An 8026-nucleotide genomic window follows, 5' to 3' on the forward strand; every position below is an offset into this window, starting at 1 on the left:
AGTACCTACAGGAGCGCTTCATCGAGATGTCCCTGGAGGATTTCCTCTCAATCCCCGGACATGTTAACAAACTTTTCTAAGTAACTATACTGTCTGCGAATGCATCCCAAGTCCTCAGGGCAAATCAATCATTAAAAAAGGCTTGCTTAAAAAACACTGTTTGCTATTTGCAAAGGTACACTCACCAGAGCTCCCTTCCATGGCGTCATTCTCTGGAATAGTTGCTTGTGAGGGCTGGGAGCAGGGTAATTCCGTCAGGGTGATAAAAAGCTCCTGGCTGCTGGGGGTCACGGAGTGCTGTGTGCTCTCTGCTAGGTCTTCCTCTTCTTCTTCCTCTTCATCTTCCCCGTCTGCATAATCCTCAGACATGGCAGAGATTACAACCCCCACCTCGGAATCCACGGTCGGGGTGGGGTACTTGTGGCGCAGCCCCCTAAAATTGCATGCAGCTCAGCATAGAAGCAGCATGTTTTTCGACCTGCCCCGGACCTTCCGTTTGCTTCTTTGGTTTTCTGGTAGGCTTGTCTGAGCTCCTTAACTTTCACTCTGCACTGCACTGAGTCCCTGCTGTGGCCTTTATCCGTCATAGCCTTAGAAATTCTTTCAAATACTTTTTCATTTCGTCTTTTGGAACGCAGTTCTGTTAGCACTGAATCCTCTCCCCATATAGCGATCAGATCCAGTACCTCCCGAGCGGTCCATGCTGGGGCTCTTTTTCGATTCTCAGGAGACTGCATTGTTAACTGTGCTGATGAGCTCTCCACGCTGGGAAGCAGGAAATGAATTTCAAAAGTTCGCGGGGCTTTTCCTGTATACCTGGCCAGTGCATCCGAGTTGAGAATGCTGTCCAGAGCGGTCAGTGGTGCACTGTGGGATACCGCCCGGAGGCCAATACCGTCGATTGCGGCCACACTAACCCTATTCCGATATGTTAATACCGATATTAGCGCTACTCCTCTCGTCGGGCAGGAGTACAGAAACCGATTTAAAGAGCCATTAAAATCGATATAAGGTGCCTCCTAGTGTGGACGGTTGTGGCGTTAAATTGGTTTTACGCTCCTAAAACCGATTTAAACGCCTAGTGTAGACCAGGCCTCAGCCTCCTACTTCACCAATGTCAGACTCTGAGTGCAGTTAAGCTCTGGAATAGGCTCCCAAAGGCGTCGGTGGTGTCTCTCTCCTCAGAGGTTTTTAAGAACAGGTTGAACAAACCTCTGTCGAGGAGACTCTGCATATACTTGGTCCCATAGACAACCTGCTCTGGCTCTATCTGCTACCTTCATCGTGTTTGGATGTAAAGGTGGGAAATGATGGGGAAATTGGCCCCTCTTTCAAGTTTAAATGTTGTAACTTCTACATCTAGACCAGGGTGGCCAACCTGAGCCAACGTAACTGCCAAACATGCACCTTTGTATGCAACTGCTGAGTCAGTTGTGAACCTTGCTACCATTATCATTATCCCTTTGAAATGATGATGGTGATGGACACTTGGCTCTATATCCCAGAGTGCCCTGGACGTCTACAGGCTGCATTAGCCAATCCAACCATTCGGCACTTGCAGATGGGCACCTCTGTATTGTGCCTGAGTCTTGTACAGCTATGAATGGCTGGTAGATACCGACACTTTCCCGTCTTTTTAACCAGCACTAATACCCAGCCAGGCCAGGGCTGGGAAGAGAGAGAGAGCAGCAGGTTTCCCCTATTGTTTCCCACTCATTTTTTCTTGACTAGCTTCACCTCTGCACCAACTTGAAGCTTTTTTATGCGAGACTGGCTAGCTCAGTTGGTAGAGCATCAGACTTTTAATCTGAGGGTCCAGGGTTCAAGTCCCTGGTCAGGTAATAAACTTCTCACTATTTTTGTAAAAATCTGATTTTCTGGAATCTTCTTCGGGTGTTACTCTTTCTCTTCAGGATTTTGCAAATCCTAAGAAGGGCCTTTGTGTGGGGGGGATTGAAGGGGCAACTTCCTGACAGCCCCTCTGACCTTGCAGCCTGGAGGAATAAAGGCCTCTGGGCATAGAGCATGTTCCTTCCCTGCACGCAAACACACAGAATATCCCTAAGGAATTAGAATCACCTGCTGCCTTCCCTGTCCTGCTGGATCCCCAAATGAGGACGCTCTTCAGCCCGAACCCATGTCCTCTATTCCCAGTGCCCTCAATCCCAACCCACAGGCCCCCTCCTCACGCTGCTCCTCAATCCCAACCCACAGCTCCCTCCTTCCCTCCAGCAGCAGGTGCTTCAGCCCCCCTCAGGAAGATTTTCTTGCAAGGTTTCGTGTACGAGTCTGCATGTGGATTTCACAGTATGTTGGAAATAGGTTGGGTTGCTTGCCGAAATGATCACTGGTGGCTGGTGTTGGATTCCCAGTCTCCATGTTACAGGGGCAGGAGAAACAAAGGGTTGTTATCCTTGTTGTGTGAATCAAGGACTCAACCCTCGGTGCAAACTAAATGAGCTGCCCACAGATTCTGGCAGCCACAATGAGCATTTGGTGCAAGAGCCCAGACCTGCCCCTGTCCCAGAGGGAGGGGATCATCCACGAGGGGCTTGGACCACTGACCTATCAGCTCTTAACTCCCAAACTTTGAGTAACTCTATTATCAGTGCCAGTGAGTGTAATTTAAACCATAAGAAAAACCACACTGGGCTAGACCAAAGGTCCACCTAGCTCTGTATTTTGTCTTCTGACAGTAGCCAATACCAGGTGCTCTAAAAGCATCTCAACAAGGCACCACTAGGCGTTGAACCCAGCATCTCCTGTTTACAAAACAGGTACTTTAACCAGCTAAGCCATGGTGCCTGCCTGTGACTAAAGTAAAGTGTCTGCTCACACCTGACTCCCTGCCATCCCCCCCTGGGCCCCACGAAGCAGAGCAGCAGGTGTGTGTGTGTGTGTGTGTGTGTGTGTGTGTGTGTGTGTGTGTGTGTGTGTGTGAGAGAGAGAGAGAGAGAGAGAGAGAGAGAGAGAGAGAGAGAGAGAGAGAGAGTGTCTCTGGCCAGGTCTGCACTACACAGTTATTTGAGCCCAATTATATTGCTCAGGTGTGTGAAAAACACACAACGCTCCCCCTGTTTTGCTGACAAAATAAAACCACTTCGATGAGAGGTCTAGAGCTTTTTCCAGCAAACTTGAAGTGACAGAGTGTCAGTGTAGATGCTGCTGTTCATTATATCACCATAACTGGCCTGTGCCAGTATCCCACAATGCCCTCTGTGAACTCGCCTGCCCTGCATTCCTGCTACAGAGCCATGGGCCCCTCCCCTTTCATCGCTCCAGGAAGTTCTGACACCTGAGCCTGCTGCTCTGCTCCGGCAGCCAGGAGCAAATCACTGCCGTGGATGCTGCTCTCTCCCGCCCTGCGAACACAGAGCAGGTGGTGGGAACTTCCATACATTGGGGAGGCACCGGCATCCGAACTGTGACACCCCCAGGACACCCCTTCCCTCGAGGAGGCTCTTACCTTCTAAACAGGGACGGCGGGTCTCTAGTAAAATCATTAAAGGGAAGGAGAAAACTCGAAAGAGGTTCCTCCTGGCGCTCACGTCCGTGAACCCGAATACTCTCTCAGTCCTCAAAGAGAGACCTGGAGAAGGAGACTTGCTGAAGCAAAGCCACAGGGTCTCTGAGGTTTCCCTGGCCCCTCGCCCCTGTCCTGCCTGGCTGATGTCAGCATCTCTCTGTGAGGTCACCACCTCCCCACCACCTTTGACCAATAGTCTGAGGTCCTGCAAAAGGCCTTTGTGATGTCACTGCCTGTCACGGACTCACAGATCGTGCCCACTCTTGGCCCCGTGCGGTCTGTGGGGGGTGCCCCTTTCAGTGCGACAGCCCTTCACGGGGGTCCACTCTCTCTCGGGGTCAGGCCCCCCACCTCCTGGAGCCGCACCTCTCTGAGCCTTAGCACGTCTGTCTCTCGCCGTGGGCCCCCTCAGGGAGTCCACGCGCTCTGGACCCCCTGGGCCTCCTCACCCCCGAAGGGGATGATGCCCCCTGTTCGCTAAACCGGAGTGACTCTCAGCCAGCATAAAACAGGAGGGTTTATTGAGAGTTGAACACAGCACAGGAAACTCTCAGGGCCTCAGGCCTGGCCTCTCACAATAACAGCACATCCCAGTCCCCTTGCAGCCAGGTGGGCTCTGCCGGCTTCCCCTCGCCAGCCCCGAGCCCCGCTGCTTCCCAGCTGGGCCTCTGATATCCCCAGCCCCAGGGCCGGCTCCAGACCCCAGCACGCCAAGCACGCGCGTGGGGCGGCCCTATCCCGGGGCGGCAGGCTGGGCCGGCGGATCTGCCGCAGTCATGCCTGCGGGAGGTCCACCGGAGCCCCGGGACGACCGGACCTGCTGCAGGCATGACTGCGGAGGGGGCGCTCGTCCTGCGGCTCCAGTGGACCTCCCGCAGCTGCGGACAGTTCGCTGGTCCCGTGGCTCGGCTGGACCTCCCGCAGGCATGCCTGCGGAAACTCAAGCGGAGCCGCCGGACCTGCGAACCGTCCGCAGCTGCGGGAGGTCCAGCCGAGCCGCGCGACCAGCGGACCCTCCGCAGTCATGCCTGCAGGAGGTCCGCTGCTCCCGGGTCTCCGGGGCACCTCCCGCGCATGACTGCTTGGGGTGGCCAAATAGGTAGAGCCGCCCCTGCCCGGCCCCAAGCTCCACCTATGTGCATTGTCTTTTCTCCAGGTAAACAGGGTTGCCTGGGCCTCCTCTCCTCTCCGGGTCCTCTCTCTGCAGCCCATTTTATTCCCACTGGCCAGAACCGGCTGTGACTCCTGAGCTGGGTCTCCGGATGACCAGGTCACCAGTCGCTGGGGTCTCCATCCTCCGGCCATCAGCCGGGGTCCCAAGTCCCTCTCCGATCCTCTGTAACAACAAACTCCCTCTCCCTTCACCTCGTTAAACCAGTAACACCTGGGGACACTGAGTCCCACTCCCTGTGCATGTGAACTACTGGAAAACACAGAAAACCCCAAGAAAATCCTCCACTTCGTCACAGAGCCCAGCACCTCTCCTCCTCTGGGCACCTAGAGTAGAGGCAGCTGGTGCTGACGGCTCCAAGGGAAGGCTTAAAAGCCACAGAGCAGCCGAGGGCAGGGCAAGAGGAGGGCAGGCCCATGCCTATGTGTGGCCTTCAGACAGGCACAAAAACACCCAGCCAGGCTGCTCCCTGCCGTGCCAAATACCAGGGGCGGCTCTAGCAATTTCGCCGCCCCAAGCACGGCAGCACGCCGCAGGGTGCGCTCTGGCGGTCGCCGGTCCCGCGGCTCCGGTGGACCTGCTGCAGACGTGCCTGCGGAGGTTCCGTTGGTCCCATGCCTCCGGAGGAGCATCCGCAGGGACGCCTGTGGGAGGTCCACCGGTGCCACCTGCCACCCTCCCAGCGACAGGCAGAGTGCCCCCCGTGGCATGCCGCCCCAAGCACGTGCTTGGCGTGCTGGGGTCTGGAGCCGGCCCTGCCAAACCCCCACTGAAGGCCACCCACAGACCAGCATGCAGGGCAGCTGCTGATGCTCTGTGGCCATTATCGAAGACGGTAGGAAAGCAGGGCCAGCCCCCTTGGTGGCGCCTCTTACCGTTCCCACTCCAGGTGCTCACTTTGGCAGTGGGGCAGGAGATTTTACCCCAAGAGGCTTTTCCCCAGCTGGCGAGAAGCAGAGAAACACCCAGGCTCCCAAGGTGCTATGTAGCAACCCCCGTCCAGCACAGGGACAGGCACACACTTGGAAGAGGGAAACTGCTCCACACGCTAGCCCGGGCAGCCGCCCATTTTCTTTGGCAAGTCAGGAAGGGCAAAGGTGAGACTGGAAGCACCTGGGGCTCATGCCCCAGCCTTTGTGACACCCAACCCCCAACTCCTTCCCGGGGCTCTAGCTGAAGCCAGAGCATTGGCCTGAGCGGCCAAGAAGAGGTTCCAGCCCTGAAGGGAGCAGGACTTTCAGCCCAAAGGTAAAACTGCACAAGCACAACCACGAAGGGACTCGAACCCTCAATCGCCTGATCCGAAGTCAGGCGCCTTATCCATTAGGCCACGTGGTCACACAGGAGAAGGCCCTCCAGGCACTTCTTTGGAAAAGGCAGACACTGATGCATCCAATGAAGTGGGGATTCACCCACGAAAGCTCATGCTCCAATACGTCTGTTAGTCTATAAGGTGCCACACGACTCTTTGCTGCTTTTGCAGACACTGTGTTTCTCAGGTCAGCTACTGAGGGGGACCAAGACTCTCTGGGCACAAAAAGTCAAGTTCCCAGTGAGATGTGAGACTTAATTCTCTGGAGCCAGGTGCAGGGCTTTGGCAGGGAGGCTCAGGCATGGGGGATTGAGGTGCAGCGGACGGACCGGCTGTCTAGGTGCAGAGATTTAGTCTCCCTGAGGAGGAGGAGGGGGAATCCTGCTGACAGGCAGTGGCCAGGGCCGGTGCAACCACTAGGCGAACTAGTCGGCCGCCCAGGGTGCCAAGTGGTTGGGGGCACCAAAAAGCACACTCAGGGGGGGCAGTGGAGTGGAGATGAGCTGGGGCAGGGGGCTGGGAGGTGCGGGGGGAGGGCTGCCCGCAGCAAGTAACGGGGGAGGGGGCGTGCAGGGGAACCGCTCCCTGTCCCAGCTCACTTCTGCCCCGTCTTCTCCCCTGAGCACGCCGCCCCCACTCTAATTCTCCTCCCCTCCCAGGCTTGCCGCACTAAACAGCTGATTGGCACCGCAAGCCTGGGAGGGGGAGAAGTGGAGCGGAGGTGAGCTGGGGTGGGGAGCTGCTGCAGGGGGCTGCCCGGCTCTTCCCCATGGCCCCCGCCCCTGCACTCACTGCATGGTAAGTGGAGTGACCCAGCCCCAGCCTGGTCCACTCCCCTGGCTCCCAGCCACGCCGCCGGCGAGTGCTGTGGGGCAGTTCCCCCTCCCCCAAGCTTGGGAGCCAGGGGAGCAGAGCAGGCTGGGGCCCCAGGCCTCCATGGGGGGAAGCAGAAGGGGGCTGGCCCCAGGCCATCGTGGGACATGGGGGGCTGGCTAATTCCTGCGGGAAGTGGAGTGACCCAGCCCCAGCCTGCTCTGCTCCCCTGGCTCCCAGGCTTGTGTTGGTGTTGGCTGGATTTGTGCGGGTGTTTGTGTGTGTGTGGCTGGATTCATGCATGTGTTCATGTATGTTTGCAATTGTGTGTGTGTGTGTGTGCTCTGCTGCCTTCTGCCGGCACGACAACCGTTTCTCCGTTTGTCACAGCCCCCATACCGTCGACCCCGATGGTGATTTCCCCATCTTACAATGGCTGGCTGGCCTGACCTTTCTCCCCTCTGTGGAGTGTGGCAGGGGCTGCAGCTCACCCCCTATGGGGCAGGAGTGCCAAGGTGCGGGGTGCTGGGCTCCAATGCACCTGGAGAGCAGCTCAGGTGAGGCTGGGCAGGGCCTGTGGTGTCTGTTCTGCATTGCCTGGTGCTGGGCCATTGCACAATCCCCAGCCACGCCGCACAGTGCACCCCGAGAGGGAGTGGGGGGCCAAGCAGATGATCCAACACGAGGGGATCATTCTCATGGGTAGCTGTCCAGTGGCAGTGAGTTCCACAGGCCTCGGCACATGCTGTGTGGGGCAGGAGGTCCTTGTATTTGGAGCAGTGGGAGTGAACTGTGTGCAGTTGTGTCTCTGAGCACGATTGTGAATATTGTGGTGTGGGGGGAGTGATTGTGAGTGTGGCTGGGGGTGTGATTGTTTCTCTCTTTGGGGTTGGGCTAGCATGTCCCTGTGGGTGTGTTGTGTGTGAGTGTTCTTGGGATTGTGTGAGTCCCTTTGTGTGTGTGTGTGTGTGTGTGTGTGTCACTTGCTGCAGGATACAAAATCCTGCAAAGCTGTTGCATCGCAGGCGTATATGAACAAAGTTCTTCAGTCAGTTTGATTGGCAGCAAAGGTTCTTTATTTCTCTCCAGCATACATCTTTATACTCTTGAAGCAGGCAAGCAAGCAGTTGCTAATTGGTTAACAAAATTTACACAGCCGCAGCTGTAACCCCATAGGGTAATTATCATCCTAACACCTGTTTGA

At 56.4% G+C, this 8026-nt stretch overlaps 2 non-coding genes across 2 annotated transcripts; one reads left to right on the top strand and one right to left on the bottom strand.

Annotated features, from left to right (window-relative positions):
* The first annotated feature begins 1768 nt into the window (after nucleotides 1–1768).
* TRNAK-UUU lies at nucleotides 1769–1841 on the top strand. Its single transcript has one exon. It is a non-coding gene; the product is annotated as a tRNA-Lys (tRNA).
* Nucleotides 1842–5962: 4121 nt separating this feature from the next.
* Nucleotides 5963–6035, bottom strand: TRNAR-UCG. Its single transcript has one exon. It is a non-coding gene; the product is annotated as a tRNA-Arg (tRNA).
* Nucleotides 6036–8026: the final 1991 nt, after the last annotated feature.

The sequence above is a fragment of the Mauremys reevesii genome, linkage group 17 (genome assembly GCF_016161935.1).
Source record: "Mauremys reevesii isolate NIE-2019 linkage group 17, ASM1616193v1, whole genome shotgun sequence".
Lineage (NCBI taxonomy): Eukaryota > Metazoa > Chordata > Testudines > Geoemydidae > Mauremys > Mauremys reevesii.